Source organism: Mustela nigripes, chromosome 12 (assembly GCF_022355385.1).
Source record: "Mustela nigripes isolate SB6536 chromosome 12, MUSNIG.SB6536, whole genome shotgun sequence".
NCBI classification, from domain to species: domain Eukaryota; kingdom Metazoa; phylum Chordata; class Mammalia; order Carnivora; family Mustelidae; genus Mustela; species Mustela nigripes.
Window position 1 is genome coordinate 111,113,075 of NC_081568.1, and position 17,128 is coordinate 111,130,202.

General features: G+C 38.7%; 1 long non-coding RNA gene across 1 annotated transcript in view; it reads right to left on the minus strand.

Moving 5' to 3' along the window:
* Window positions 1–571: 571 nt before the first annotated feature.
* Window positions 572–17,128, minus strand: part of LOC132027975 (uncharacterized) — a 236,868-nt gene continuing 220,311 nt past the window's right edge. Inside the window, exon 3 of the long non-coding RNA XR_009407285.1 lies at window positions 572–653. This is a non-coding gene — a long non-coding RNA (uncharacterized LOC132027975). The remainder of the gene's footprint in view (window positions 654–17,128) is intronic.

A 17,128-nucleotide genomic window follows, 5' to 3' on the forward strand; every position in this document is an offset into this window, starting at 1 on the left:
TCATTGTATATATAACCTTATTCAGCCATTAAAAAACATGAAATCTTGGCACTTGTGACAACATAGATGGATCTTGAGGGCAAAATGCTAAGCAAAGTTAGTCAGGCAGAAAAAGGCAAATACCATATGATTTCATTTAAATGTGGAATCTAAAAAAATAAAACAAGTGAAGACACAAACAAAAACCCAAGCACGCTAAATCAAAAATACAGAGAACAAACAAACTGGTGATTGCCAGAGGGAGGTAGGTTGGGGGATGGACAAAATAGGTGAAGGAGATGAAGAGATGAAACTTCCAGTTATACAGTAAATAAGTTACAGAGATGAAAAGTACACGTGTGGAATATAGTCAGTAATATTGTAACAATGCATGGTGACATACTTACCATGGTAAGCAGTGGGTAATATATAGAGTTGTCAAATCAATGTACACAAATATAGCATTGTATGTCAATTATATTTCAATAATAAATTTTTAAAAATTTAAAAATTTAAGAAAATAGATAAGAAGGGAACTAGGAAGAGAGGCAGAAGGGCAGACAACCACTTGCTGGTTTGGGGTTGACTTACTGTTGAGCATGCAAAGCCTGAATCATCTCCAACTGGATTAGTTGGCCACTGTGAGCAACAGAGGTGCTCCTCATGCATGGAATCTGCAAGTGGAAAGAAGCATGTGACACTATTGCTTATACTGAAATTTTGATGTTTGCAGATTCCATTATTAACTCAATCGGGTGTGGTTTTTTGTTTTTAAAGCATATTATGTATCTATGTGTTTGGTTTCACCACTTCCTTTCACATAAATGAAGCCACACCACATGTTGTTTTGTAGCTTGCTTTTTCTGCTTAATATACTGTACATATTTTTACATACCGATATATACAATTGGGTGTAGTTTTGACCAAGAACATATTAGTTCCAAGCATGGACCATCAGTCTCTGTGGTCAGTGCTCATTCCAAGTGGGAAGGAAGCTTCCCTCTCTTCCTATTGGGCATGGGCTACTCTGTCTTCCTTCTCTGTGTTCTGTCTCCTTCCTTGACTGGTGGTTCTTACTTAATAGATAGGTCACTACATTATTCAAATGTGTAAGGAAAATTAAGCTTTTTCATTTTGTATGTTTAAAAGATGCTCATTAACCCAAATGACTAATGTATTTTTGAAATGTGTAGTCATTTTCCATAATTGAGTTAATCTTACTTTTGAACACCAACCCTGTAAGTTATATATGTGAGATATAGTATCTTTTACTATCTTCCAGTTTAACATCGTCTTTCATTTCAAAGTGGTCTATCTGGGGGAAATGTGCTCAGTCTTCCAGAGGTCTTCTTTTAGCCCTGAATTATCCCAGGGTATAGGAGGTAAATATATAGAAGGTAAATTATGTTCCTTTGTGGGGATTGGGGAAGAGGAGAAAAGTAATGGATCTATAGTTATGGTCCCTTGTGCTGTACCCTGGATCTTGAAAGAACTCGTTTAAGGGGAGGCTTATCCAAGACAATCTGGTTGAGTCTATAGAGCCCTTTGCCATATATCCTGAGGCACATGAGACATGTTCCCATGGTTGATAGTCACGGTCCTATCCATTTGCCTCAGGTCTCCAATACTCTATACTTTGTTACCTCTTCTTTCAAGCCCAAAACTCTCCTCAGGAAGACCAATGGATACTTCTGAATTATCTGCATGCTATGTGCAACTATGAGAAACCTGGATTGTATCTAATGTCCATTTAAATAAATCTGCCTTCTACCAGACCTGTGGTTGAAAATGGTTCTGAATAAATGTCTGGCTTCTCCTAAAACTTTGTACCCTCCCCTTAGCCAGTTCTAAGAAAATGTCTACTAGCACAGATATATTAAGTTTTCTTCATTTCTCTCTGGGTGTCCCCACCTCCCCGTCTTCACTCAACTCTACCCCCCCAGGTTTGGCCTGCAGTGGAAAGCCTGGAGGCATGTGTCCCACTGCAGCTTTAATTTCTCTCTCTTGTAGTCTCTCCAATTCCGAGTTGCATTTTCACCACATAGCAGTATCTTCCCTTACCTCATATTCATGGCACATAGTAGCTTAAAGTTCAACATACTGGAAAATCCCCACATCCATTCCCCCCTGCCCAGTGACCACCAAGGCTCTTCTGGCCTTTAAGATTGTTTTGTAAGTAGGTGCTCAAAAGTTCTACTCTGGTAGAGAAAAAGCTGAAAGTTGGCTATTTCTCTTCACATTCTGCCTATTTTATGCCTAATATTTCCAAATAAAAATCAATGTTTCTGGATGAATGGAAGAAAAGTCTTGTATATGTAAATACAAAAGAGAAAAAGTGCAGTGATATTTTAAAACAATACTATCCCTGTTATATATGCTTAACATTTCTAGCTAATGTCTTTTCTGCCATAATTTACCTTGCTTTTAGTGGTGATATCCTTTCAAAATATGATAAATGAGAATTTCCCCCCAAACCTCTCTCAGCCATAGTTCCTGACCTAACTTTTAGAATACAATTAATGAATTAGAGAAAAACTTAATACCTTTGTCTTGTCATTGGACTGAAAGTTCCCAAACTACTTGGACATATCTTGACCATATTGAATCCTCAGGGTCAAACATAAACATTAGTCATCTGTTGAAATTAGTCCAAATTTTCAGGGCGCCTGAGTGGCTCAGTGGGTTAAGCCTCTGCCTTCGGCTCAGGTCAGGATCCCAGGGTCTTGGGATTGAGCCCCACATAGGGCTCTCTGATCAGCAGGGAGCCTGCTTCACTTCCTCTGTATCTGCCTGCTTCTCTGCCTGCCTGTGATGTGTGTGTGTGTGTGTGTGTGTGTGTGTGTGAAATAAATAATAAATAAATCTTTAAAAAAAGAAATTAGTCCAAATTTTATTTAGTACTTCTGAAAATTGAAGTGAGTGTTCTCTCTAACCTGATAGTTTTAGATAGCTACAATTTCTATAGTATTTTTTTAAAAATGCATTTTTTATATCTCTATGTGTACTGAACCATCTTATTTAGACTCACAATTTAATACATTTGATACACTGATGATGCATAAATTGTATCTGCAGCCCAAATATCTTCCTTGAACTTAGGTTATATATCCAATTGGCTACCTTACCTCCCCACTTGATGGTCTCGGATCGGACAACTGAACCCCCCCTTTCACTTCTGCTCCTCCTGCCGTCTTCCCCAGCTGTCCTTCTCTCTTTCCAGCTTAGAAACCATGTAGTCATCCTTAATTCCTCTTTCTTATACCCCAAATTCAATCCATCAGAAAATTCTGTCTCTTTATCTTCAAATGACATTCAAAACACACTCATCAGAATCTAATTACATCTCCACCACTGTCATCTTTGTCCAAGGCACCATCGTCTCTGAGGTGGGTGACTGCCATTGCCTCCTAACCCGTCTTCCAGCTCTCAGACATGTAGTCTATTCTCAACAGAGCAATTAGAGCACGTCCCTCACTTAGAAAAAAGCCTCGATCAAGGTGTGTCTAAGGTTCTAAATGAGCCTCTTGTTACTTCTCTGACTTTACCTCTTATTGTTCTGCCCCTGCTTATTGTCCTCCAGTCACATTGGCCCCTTGATACATAACCAGAAAGCATGGTGCCACCTCAGGAACTTTGTACTAACCGTTCCCTTTGCCTGGGATGGCCTTCCTCCAGATATCTGAATGGCAACCCCTTTCCTCCCTCAGATCTCTGCTTAAATACCTATCAGCAAGGCCTTGCCTGACCACTCTAAAATTACACACTATACATTCCCCATTTCCCACTCCTGCTTTTTTCCCATAGCACTTACAATCATCAAAATATTTTACTTATTCAAAATTGCTTATTAGATGTTTCCCCTCCCTAGAAAAGAATCTATACTAGGGCAAAAATATTTTCATCTTTTTATTCATAGTTATTTCTCTAACACCTAGAACAGTACTTGGCACATAGTCAGTGCTTAATGAGGATTTGTTGGGTCAACAGGAGTGTGGAAGAATGGATGATAGAGAGAGAGATAGAGAGAGATCCAATCTAAATTGCCTCTGACTTGAAGACAAGCTGCTTCTCCTAGACTTTGGTTCTTATTTCCACAAACAGGACTGTTTATGAGCCAGCAACCCAAACTTCAAGTTTGTAAATGATGGTGGAGACGAAGATGAAAGGAATCTGAGTCCCTAGTAGTTTGTGGAGCACAGCTACCCCATTGTTCTAAAATGGCCTTTTACATTAGAGATGAATAAACTTCTATTTATTTAAGATTGTTGGATCAGAATATAACATTTACTCTAATTAATATGTGTAGTTTTCTAAGGTAAAATGAGAGTAGCATTAACCAGGCACATGTAGAATTTTTAGACCGTTTCTTACAATTACAAAAGAGCAAATTCTCTTATTGCATCTGGACAGCTCTTTGCCAATCAGATCCTTGCTCTAACCTCCTTCCTCAACTTCCAACCAAGCTAGACAAAAAGGGACATTCAAGGTAATGTGATCAGTTGTAGGTATAGCAGACGACATATGACACATCTTGTACCTTCCAGTAATTACCACTATCACTGTTTCACCACTCACTTTCTAGATCAAAGCTGCATATTCCAATTTTCCCATTAGTTTTCATTGTAACTACAAAAAGTGGACTATAGTTTGCCACTCCGCTCTTATAGCACTCACTAATAAAGGATGTTTTTTTGCTTCATTAGCTTTCTCTCTTGTGCTATGTTTCTCTCCTCTTGTGCTATGTTGCAAAGAACAACCTGTAATAAGTTGCTCCCACTTTGCTACCAAAAATAAAATCTTCTTTTAAAATTAAATAGTTTCATTTCAACTCTGATAATGCCAAGTTTGGCACAAAACTATGATAATTTAATAATTTCAACCTCAAAATCCCCCCAAAACATTGGATTCCAAAGAATGTTTAAAATTCAGGCAACATTTTCCTTGCAAAGCACCAGTCTTTAAACAAAAAAGGAAAATGTTCTAGTAATTTTGAAAAATACATGTGTAAAATTAGCAGTTAATATGTTAAAGTATTCTATGATGCAGAAGCACCCCAGTATATTACAATCTTTTTCTTCCCCATAATAAAACACTTAGGCGGTTGATGGCAACTTCCTTGGTCCCAGACTAGTGAAAGAATCTGATGTAGCTCCAGCTTCTAGTACTTGCCACTGCTTGAACAAACTGTCCACAGTAAATATAGGCTGGTAATGATGCATGAAAATACTGGTCTCCTCCTGGAGACCAACCAGTGTTTTTCCAGGAGGCAGGGGTGAGAAGGAAAACTTGAAAAAAAAGGGGAAGCCTTTTTCCATTAAACATACATACACAAACTACACACACACACATAAATACATTATTTAGTGATTAATAAAGTTAAGAAGGCCCACAATAGTTTGTTTTTTTCTGAAGAACCAGTGGTTAAATTGATGCTTCTCCCCTTGAGATATCTCTTGAATTGTAGTTCTCAATTTAACAAGCAATACTTGGATATAATGATTTCAAGAGGATCAATATCTAATGTCTAACAAGGTACAAGGAATATTTTATGAGTATTAGTATAATGAAGGTTCTCATACCTACCTATGCTCAGGAAGGAAATGTTTTAATATTTTCCCATGTATTCTGCTGGTAATTAATTGTCAGGTTTACTGCTGTTCATTAATTTTATTTTTTTGTTTACTTTGCCAGAATCTATTTTATGGTATTCATCTCTGTGAAAAATATGGCAAAGGATAATACCACAACATATCTCAAATAATTTGGAAAGGGCATGCATCAGCATGACATTCTTAACATATGTCAATTTTAGGTAAATATTGTTTTAGAGGCAGAAGTCCAGATAATTCAAAAAAAACAAACAAAAAAGAAGTCTGCAATTAAAAACTCAGCTGAGGGCATTTTTCCATTTTAGTGCAGTGGTTTAGGCAATTGCTTTAAAATTCTCAGAAAGGCAACATGGCAAATCGGGACCAGACTGCCTGGGTTTGAATCCCAGGTCTACCACTTATTAAATGTTAAAACTAGAGCCTGTCATTTCTCTGTGTTTCTATTCTTCCAACTGGGGAAAATTAGAGGAGAATAGCATCTATCTCACCGGGAAGTTCTGAGGATTGAATAAATGAACACATATAAAACAGGAAGCACGTGGCTTGATGCATGGTAAGTATTCAAAGGATATTAGCTATTATTTGGGCATAGCAAGTATTCTAAATACAAGTGCTGAAAATCTTCATTTGGCTTTTCACTTTCTCTCTCTCTTTTTTTTTTTCAAGATTTTTAAAATTGATTCTTTAGACAGAGAGAGAGTGTGTGTGCATGCAAGAGTACAAGCAGTGGGAAGTGGCAGGCAAAGGGAGAGGGAGAAGCAGACTTCCCGCCGAGCAGGGAACCCGATGCGGGGCTCGATCCCAGGACCCTGGGATCATGACCTGAGCCGAAAGCAGACGCTTAACCAAATGAGCCACCCAGGCACCCCTTGACTTTTCATTTTCTGATGAGAGGATGTAAACCAACATTTTTCTCATATTTAATTCCTCTTGTCATCTCCAGGTAAGTTCCACATTAATAGGAAAATAACCTCAATAAGTAAAAATGCACTAAAAGAAAAGACTTCAGTAATTCTTCTTTTTTTTTTTTTCTTAAAGATTTTATTTATTTATTTGACAGAGAGAGATCACAAGTAGGCAGAGAGGCAGGCAGAGAGAGGAGGAAGCAGGCTCCCCGCTGAGCAGAGAGCCCGATCCAGGGCTTGATCCCAGGACTCTGGGATCATGACCCCAGTCAAAGGCAGAGCCTTAACCCACTGAGCCACCCAGGCGCCCCAGTAATTCTTCTTTTTATAAAAGTATTAACCCATGGTTTAAAATATATATCTATATGTAATATTGCATTGGATTGCCTGCACCTTCATAGTCTTTAAGGAGACTAAATCCAGGAATAATCCTAGGGTTAACTGTAAAACAGGAAAAACGGTCCTATCTCCTATTGTGACATCATCTCCCCCTTTCTAGGTGTCTATCCTGGGTCCCATTTCCATTGTCTCAGAGTGGAAGACATGCACTAAAGCTTGAAGAATATGCACTAAAATGTTAACTCATTATTACCCCTTTAAGTATGGTCTCATTTAATAGAAAACCCGTAAAAGGAAAAATGCTGGATTGATTTACTGGGAGCATACTGCTTCATCCACCTATCACAGACCACTTCTCTTTCTTGTGGCAAGTGCCTTCTCTGCCCCACCACCCACATTTCCTATGTCCTCTATGATCCTGCCTTCTAATCCAGGAATTGGCATTTATCCTCCGTTAGGCCAATATCCCATCCTTGAGATGTATATACTTGGAATAGAGAGACACAGAATATTTTCTCCTGGATTAAAGAAGCGAGATATTAAACTTAGGAAGTGTTGGTGGTTACACTGACATTGTAGGGAGAAAGCAAGCCTACCAGCAAAGACTAGAGACATCAAGAGTTTGGGAAACATTGGAGATGTGGATTCTACAAGACTTATTGGAAGGGCCAGTGAAGAAGGGTGGCCAGACCAAAGTTTTCCTGCCCTTCCCACAGATGTTTTTAGTTTGTCTTGAGAATTCAGAAGACACGTCTTAGGCTGCCCTTCAGAACTCTCCTGACCTAACCTCTGTGGCTATTTTGTGGCCACTGGTTTGATGCAGGCTTCCATCCCATCTCTGATGGAAGACTGAGACAGCCTCTCACAGAAGGCCTAAACTCTGTCCTTATCGCTTCCTACCTAGGAGCTTCTGGGATGCCACAGTGTGGGAAGCTGTTCCATACTTCTGTATGCACAGTAGAGATCTCCAAGAGACTTCATGCTCATGGAACCACTATTGACCAGTAGAAGTCAATAGATAAAGGCTTTCTTCTTTTGTCCCTGTGAGTATTTCATAAGGGTTTCAGGGAGGTTGAGCAACAGGCCCCTGAACCCCTGGTGCAAGTTAGGGTGGTCAAGCTCTTCCTCAAACTGGATTTTCCTCTTTCTTTGTTCCATTCCCTCTACCCTTTGTTCAGGCTCTCCTTTTGGCGGAACCCAGACTAAGATACTCAGGATTTTTTGGGCAAATTTCCTTTGGGTTAGATTTCAGTTGTAACTAATTGTAATGGCTTTAAAAAGAATCCATTTCTAGTCCCAGATAATAACACATTAATTGTAACTTTGAACAAATTGGTTATTCTATACTTCAATTTATTCACTATAAGACAGTGGAATTGGTCTTATTTCTAAGATTCCTTTCATCTCTAATGTTTCAGGATTTGAAGAAAAGGTCTCATGTCTCAGAGAAATAAATCTCTAGTGATGGCTGTACAGATGCTGGGATAGTCATTTCCTTCTATATTTCTGGTCCCTCAGTGCTCATGTCCCTGGCAACACCATGGAAGAATTAGCCCTTGATTCTCATTAGGGGAAACCAGAGAGGAATTGGTGATACTGACTATATGTGGGAATGGAGGTTATAAATTATTTCCCAAGCATATTTAAATCTCTCAAGCTGCTCCAAAAGAATCTTTGGATTACTCTTGGCCTAAAATTAATTATAACTTCATGAATAGAAGGTCAATTCATGAAAAAGAAATTCTGTGAGAAGTTCTTGGAAATCTTTTTATCTGTGAAAATTTTGAGTTTCATAGGATTCTTGAAGGTTCCTGCAACTTCTCTTGTTCCAAGATTATCAAACTTCAGCGCATTTCCCTGTCTTCCTTTTACATCACACATCAGATTCTTTCCTCAGGCCCTTCAGTTGTTAAAGTGCACAGAGTTGTTAAAGTGACTCCTACCCAAGTATTCAAGGCACTTCTGTCATCTTTAAACCTCTGTACTATGAATTAATATCTGACTTCTCATCTTTGATGAGGACTGATTGCTCCTCCAATTCTTCTTTCCACTTTGATCTCTCTCCAGAGATATGACCAGGGAAAGTAAAGAACGCAAAAAATCATATGGCTAAAACAAAAACAGGACTATCCTTAAAATTTTTACATATTTGGTATTGAAGAAAAAATATGGATTAACGGTCTTAAAAGAAATGAAAATCACCAGAAATGTCACTAAGTGCAAATTCCTAATATCCCAAGCCATTTCGAAGAGTGAAAGTATTTGTCACACAGTAAGAACTGACTTGGCAAAATCATACCAAAGAACTAAGGTCAAGCAGTAAAGAACATGTTAGGCTTCCCCTAGTGCATCTGGGCAAAGGAAAGGGGAGATGGTGGAATATTTAATAATAGGGCAGAGAAAAATGACTTTAGACTAGAGGATATAGATGATCAAGGTTTTTAGACAACAATAAATCCCCAATTTTTTGTTTGATTCACCTAAAACCAGAGAGGCTTATAAAATCCTTTCCACTGTGGCATTGAGAAGGCAGTGATTTATGGCAAACATTTTTGTGGAACCCATTTTATTAAAGGAATATTGCATTGCCAAGTTTTGTATGAATTTGTACGGTAGAAAATAAAAGCAGAAATGAACAGAAAAATTAAAAAGCAGTTGAGAAATGTTTTCGCTTTAGAAACCAAATGAATAACCACAAAGAGAGACAAATTTTTGCAAAGCATACGTCAGCTCTGATTTTTTTAAATGGCTTTGGAATCTAGAAGAAGATCAAAGGAAAATGCAACAGAAGCTGCTGTGCATAAGGCCCATGTGACTTTCCCAACGGGCACACGGGTCACAAGTCTCAACAAAGCAAGGAGGTACGCAATGAAATCAAAAGGAGACTAGTTCCTCTTTGATGAATGTATCCAGAATTTTGCAAACTGAAAAACATCTAGAAGGAAACTATGTTCATTTCTACATCACTTTAAGTAGTGTCCTTATGAAAACAAAACTTTTCAATTACATATAAGGGTGGGGGTAGGAGCCCATCTCTTCATGAATAGCTTTTGCCAAGTCCTTGCCAGGGCCAACGTGGACTACCAGTGGACATGGTGAAACCTCTGAACTAGAGAGAAGATGGAATCAAAGTGGCTCCAACACAACACTATACCCAATTCTGCCAAGCTAGCATTGCCTCTAAAACTAAGTGAAGCTTCCTTTTCTAGAACATTACTTTTGTTGTCGTTGCTATTGATTTCCCTCCCTCTGTCCCCGCCTCCCTTCTTTCCTTCCTTCCTTCCTCTCCCTCCATCCATCCTTCCCTTCCTAAGTGTGATAAGAACGGGTAACACGATATCCACCCTCTAGGATTTTAAGTGTATAATAATATAGCATTGCTAACTATAGGTGCAGGGTTGTACAGAAGATCTCTAGAACTTCCCTTGTATGACAAACTTTGGGCCCCCTGCAGAGCAACTCCCCATTACATTTTAACAGCTGATGAAAATGGAGAGGCATTTCCCACTGAAATATTTCCTGAAATTATGGGGCAGGGGGAAAGGGTGAGAATTTCTATACCTAAGAACAACTGAGGATTTAACCATTCCTTGCCCTAATATGCATCGCCATAAAAACTAGGGATTAGCCAGTTATGGGGACTTGATGACGCAGTACGTTTCTGTTCTTTCCATTTGCGTCTCCATGTTCCCACCCAAAACTTTTTCAAATAATCTTTTCCCTTTAAGGAAACAACTGGTGGGATATATCCTGAGGCCTTGCTATTTTCTTACAAAACACTAGGCATTTCCCCTCATAAGAAAGAATGGTGGGACTGATACATCCAACTTAGTGTGACTAATCCTGTGTTCTTTTACTGCTGAGTTTAGTTCCCAAGAAATCCTTTTATGTGTTAGTCTGGAGAAACTGACTATCTCATTCCTCTTGGTGATTGCTCTCTCACTTCTTTTGAGTTATACGTCAGCTATAAATTGTCCCTCAACAGAAAGGTGATCTTTTAAAACAGGAATTTTCCTTAGAGTTATTGAAATAATTATAGGAAATGTTTAAAAGGTATTAATAACATTGCAGGGGAGTTTCCATCACGTACTCTACAAAACAAATGGTCATTCCAAGGGCCAAAATATCGAGTACTAAAATCACAATGACATTCTGGTGCTGAACGAAATCCTCTGAGAAACAAGAGAACTGGCTTAGTCTACAGCACACAAAATTTATCACACTCCAGGGTGTAAAGCAAGGCAAAGAACTTTATTTTCTGTTATGTATTTCAGTAAATATGTCTATGTCCCTAAAAGGATATTATTTTTAAAGGCCCTAAAGACGTTGAGTTCCCTAAGACTTTGACATTTGGGGATGACTGCAAGTTGCCCACACAAGCAGAACAAAGCCTACATTTTCCACAGAATTTAAAATCTATTACTCCATCGGTTTCGCAAATTCACATTAACAGCATTTGTAATGACATGAATAAAGTGAAAATATAGATGGGAAGAGAGGGAAATTTTATAAAAAAAAAAAAAAAGAAAAGAAAGAAAGAAAGAAAAAAGAAAAAGAAATGACATTCCTCTTGAACAAAATTTGATTAAAATAAGTTTGGGGATTCTATTTATCTTAGAGACTCCCCCACCCCTGCTTTAGTGTCCATTCAGAAACTGAGCTGTGAGAAGGGGATTGTTAAATATAAAAGAATCCATCCTAATTTTTCTGAAGCCCCTGCCGTCATCGTTCAGCCACTCGATGGGAATCTTGTCGACGTGGTTCCTGAGAAGCAAGGTGAGAGCTGGTTGGGAAAAAATGACCAAGTATTTCAGCCTTTCCCAGCTCTGCTGGGCAACATGTGAGAATAGCAGCAAGATTCCTCTCTTGCCATTCAGAATCGAGGTGGGACCACCTGGGGTTTCCAGTTTTAGAATATAACTCTTTGGGCAATTAGAAAATCTCTGAGCATCTGTCTCCCCTGGCATTTAGGTAAATTAATAATATTAAGTATTTCTAAAATAAGAAGTGGGTTATAAGATATGCCAATGTACCACGAGCATAATTTGCTCAGTTACCTTTTCCCTAAAGGAGACTTATCAAGGTACAGTCCTACAGCATTAATGCTTATGAGCTCATAGCCCTGGAATATCTATTTCCGACAGATTCAAGACAATGAAACTTCATTATCATGCCCCCTTATTTAACTCCAATGCCCAGGACAACGATTTGTTTTAATGTCCCAGACTAAACCTCCTACAGCAATATTTTGTCAGGTAATAGCTTCCATTCATAATGCTAACAGCTCTTGAATTCTCCAGTCAATTTGGCTGTTAGGATCCTCTCTTTTCTTTGATTTCCTAAGCTTTAAACCTTGCCATATTCAGTTTAGGTTAAAAAAAAAAAAAAGCACAAATGTTACATATAGCATTTGGGATATTAGATAAATTCAAAATCAACAGGAGCTTTGCTCTCAAGGTTCATATATTACTTCTGAGTTTTCCATAAACAAGAATGAAAGAACCTTTTTAAAGTTTTCAAAACTCAAGTAAAACTCTTATTATATATGATTGATAAGATTTTTTGTTTCTGGGAGAGAAAGTTATTTTTCATCTCTAGACTTTAAAGCTTCCCAACAGGTTCTTCTACAACCTGAAAGTTATGGAAGACAAAACTTAAAATCCTTCCCTGGTATAGATTAGATAACATTTATAGGTTTAATTTGTGCTCCATAAGTGGGACTGTAAAATAGAATGACTTTGAAGTACAAAGTTAGAATGACCTGGATTTCATTCTCAAATCACCACTTACAAGCTATTTGTCCTTGGGAAATTTATCTCATCTGAAAAATGGGGTAATAATATAACCTAATTCACAAGGTTGCTATGAAGATTAAAGATTTTAAACTTGGCATTTTTCCACCTCTGCAGTTCATTAATCATTTCCCCCTTGCCAATGCAATGATTGCAGAGCCTATATGGTTTCAGGAAAGATGACCATAGCCTCTGGAATGTGATCTAAACTAAGCAATCAATGGATCTACCACATGGCCAGAGAGAGTTTCATGGGTAGTTTGAACTAGGTGAATCTTTGGATTTGAATCTTTCAATTTGCTTTTGTTGAATGTATCAGGACAAAAAAAAAAGCCTCTCTTTCCAGCTAGACAAGAAACAGAAAGTATGCAGCTTAGGGTACTTTTGGCACACATCTTAGGACCACAAAGGAACCAACAGAAGGACAGAATGATCAAGCCTTACCTGATGTCAACCCAACCCCTGGATCACATCACCCAGGCTTTGTTTAAATCTGTTTGAGGAAGGTTTTCCTTTATTTACCTTCTAACCTATACGTTCAACACACATGGCATATGATTAAATGTGATTTTATGTTGCTTTCAATAATCCCTGGACACATTATTTAGTGGGTGGAAATGTACAATGTAAAAATTCCAGAAGCCCCAATATCTCTGCTCACACTCAGGCAACAGAAAATCCTACAGTCATTGTAAGTAGTTTTACTACAGATATGTAAACTGTCAAAAGTTCAAGATATTAAGCAATTCTTCAATTTTTATTCAAAGGGAAGCCTTTTCCCTCTCCTCAGCCTGTAATTGGCAAGCCATCTGCCTTCTCCACTCATCTCCTCCTCACCTCATTATCTGCTCCCATTTATCTCATCAGGGTCACAGGTAATGGGAGGAGAAAGACTAGGAAATAAATGGAATGGCTCTTATTTGGCCATTGAGTTGTAAAATAGGATTCCAGCTTCCCACTTTCTGGATCAGACATATGTTGACTCTTTCTTTTGTGGCCACAATCATGAGGTCTTCAGGAACCCCCATTGGCTCTCTCTGACTGCGGCTTCCTTGACTTCCTTTGGCCACTTTTCTCCATTCCTCATCAGCTTCTATTTCATCAACCATTTATACCACAGAGATTTCTCGGTTGGGATTCCCTTATTCTGTGGTCGGAGCTTTATTGACACTATTTAAGGAAAAAAAAAAATTCTAATGTTGTAAGATCATCATAGGTATGCAAAAGTTGTAAGAATATAAACTCACATATGGAAACATTCATCTGCCACTAATTCTTAATTTCTTTAAAAATTCACAAACAGGGCGCCTGGGTGGCTCAATGGGTTGAGCCTCTGCCTTCAGCTCAGGTCATGGTCTCAGGATCCTGGGATTGAGCCCCACATCGGGCTCTCTGCTCAGCAGGGAGCTTGCTTCTCCCTCTCTCTCTGCCTGCCTCTCTGCCTACTTGTGATCTCTCTCTCTCTCTGTGTGTCAAATAGATGAGTAAAAATTAAAAAAAAAAAAAATTCACAAACACAGTCAAACTTCAGAGCAAGTCTTAGTGACCTGAAAGTTAATTAGGAAAAAATAACCTGAAAACCATGAGTAAGAAAACAGGTAACTAAAACTAAAAACAGGCCAAACTGCTTCACCACTCATAAAACATGGTAAATCTGCTTTCATGGTTCACCCAAACTAGCAAAGCAAAAAACAAAAATACAAAACCAAATAGTTGGGAATATACCCTTTTTTTTTTTTAAACTAGATTATAGTTTCAATTTGTTTTTGATGAAATCCCCTAGCACCCTCCATGGACTGAAGATGGCTCTGGGCCTCTGGATAGGCTCTTCCTGACTTCACAAAGCTCCTGTTCGACCTGAGCTTTGATTTCTTCTGTAGCTTTACCCTCTCTAGAGACATGACTTCCTCTGAACTACTACTTGTATACGTGGTTACGGAATCCCAAGTTATTTCCCCTGAACTTAAACTGTTGTGCACTGAAAACTCAGCAAAATACTGTTATCATTCCATCTCAAATTTCTCCAGTCCAATGGCTACAATTTCCAACTAGCAACATCAATGTTTCCTTGCTTCTACTTGGTTAGCAGGTTATCCCTAAAATGTATTTTTAACATTGTCTTTGGGTACCATGACCTTCTTTTAGACACCAAGATTGAGGCATCCTGATTTACATCAATTGTTATCACGTCAGTTAATGACTTTTAGCATGGCATGCAGAAGCTAAAATAGCTTTAGAAGCAGGCACACATAAGCTAACAGCTCCCTTGTTTTGCCAGTCCTATTGTGGTAGAGAAGCAGAAGTAAGCCAAGTATGGTTGGTTTTTCTAATTACTTGTCATATGAATAAATAACCAATCCCAAGTGAAATATTCATTCCTCTACCTCTCAACTTGGTTAATTTGAAGTCAGGGTAGGGAACAAGGTGTGTATTCAGATTTTCCACGGGTGATTCCTTTCTAATCACAAATCAGTATAATGTTCCTTGGATTGGGGAGGAAAGGGAACTAAGTGCTAGCTTTCCCCCAGGGACTTTATATTCTTAGAAATACCTTTGCTGAAGTCTTATTATCACCTTGCACTTTGTAGACAACCTGGTACATCTATCCCATGGCTCCCATCTGATCAGGAGAAACCTTCTCAGAGAAATACCCGTAAAATGCCTGGGCCTTCTTGAAGCCATCCTTCCCCTCTCCCCGACTCCCCATGCGTCAGCATCTACACTCTCTTGGCAGATTTCACAAAGGACTGCACACCAGGAGAGGGAAAGGTAATGATGTGTGTTTGTCTTACGGGTGCACTCACATTTCAAACTTGTCTACAATTCCGATAAATGAAAGGAGTTGTTAAACCATAACAAAAGTTAAATAAAAAGAAACATTAAACTGTAAAATGAATAAAAACTGTCATTAGGTGTAACCCAAACAGTCTGTGTGTGGTTTCTCAGAATGACAAGTAAACAATAAACATGAAATGTTGTCAAGTAGCTTCAACAAAACGTGTTTCCATGCATGTGCAAATAGGGAGATGAGCTGGAGCCAGCGCCACATCACAGAAGCTTTGTGGGCAATCAGATGGGCATTGAGTAGAAAGCCCTTGACCTGCCAGATTTGCCTTTTTTTCCTTCCTTCAGGCAGGTTGACAGGAATTCTCTCTCTCTGAATATCCAGTGTCCCTTTAGTCTTTCTTTGGCTGCTTACCTAACAGAATGCTAGAAGCAATTATTGGAAAAACTAGACCGTGTTTAGATTATTAATAGTGGCAGAACTTTTTTAAAACCCAAGAACGCAGTACCAGGATTCATAGTGTGTATTCACAATAAAAATGGAACTCTCTTTCCATGCTGTAATGACAGTACAGAAACATATATCTGGGTTATTTCTTATTTCCTCCTTTCCATGAATCAGAAGCCCCCAAACGCCAATGCCCACAAGGGCCAGGCAATTTACATAAACGAGTGAGGCAGCTGGGTGTAGGATGGGTGCTAAGTGTGTAGAGAGGTGGAGGCTTAATTAGGATGGTGGAGAGTGTACACCTATCGAAAAGGTACATCCGGGGCGCCTGGGTGGCTCAGTGGGTTAAGCCACTGCCTTTGGCTCAGGTCATGATCTCAGGGTCCTGAGATCGAGTCCCGCATCGGGCTCTCTGCTCAGCAGGGAGCCTGTTTCCTTCTCTCTCTCTCTCTGCCTGCCTCTCTGCCTACTTGTGATCTCTCTCTGTCAAATAAATAAATAAAATCTTTAAAAAAAAAAAAAAAGAAAAGGTGCATCCATTCTCTAACCTATAAAATCTGTGCTTCCTAAACAAAACACATCTCCAGCTAAAATTCAGCCTACAGACTAGATGTAGTAGGACCCTTTTTTATATGGATGCAGTTAAATTAAAATTAATCAGAAGAGCTTAAGAAAGCCAATATTAAACCAACCAGAGTTTCGGTTAAAAGTCCAAGTCAGGGGGCACCTGGGTGACTCTGCCTTCGGCTCAGGTCATGATCCCAGGGTCCTGGGATCAAGCCCCGCATCAGGCTCTCTGCTCAGCAGGGAGCCTGCTTCCCCCTCTCTCTCTGCCTGCCTCTCTGCCTAGTTGTGATCTGTCTGTCAAACAAATTTAAAAAAAAAAAAAAGTTAAAAAAAATAAGTCCTAGTCAGGTGTATCTTAAATGAGATAAAAATCTCCCTACTTTCCACTTCCCACAAAATAAAGCAAACAGTAATAGATCATAAAATGACTGAGCGTTTAAAAAATAAATACAAGATAAAAAATTAATAAAATCACTGAATGTTTTAACTGCCCAAACCATGTTATTTGAATAATTAGGCTCTCATCTAGTTGTGATCTTTATAGTAACTTCAACTATATATTGTTTCCATGTACTAGTCATTTTGATTAAAAAACAAAACAAAACAATAAAAACATAAAAACAAGTGGTGCCTGGGTGGCTGAGTCATTAAGTGGCTGCCTTTGGCTCAGGTCGTGATCCCAGCATCCTGGAATAGAGACCCGCA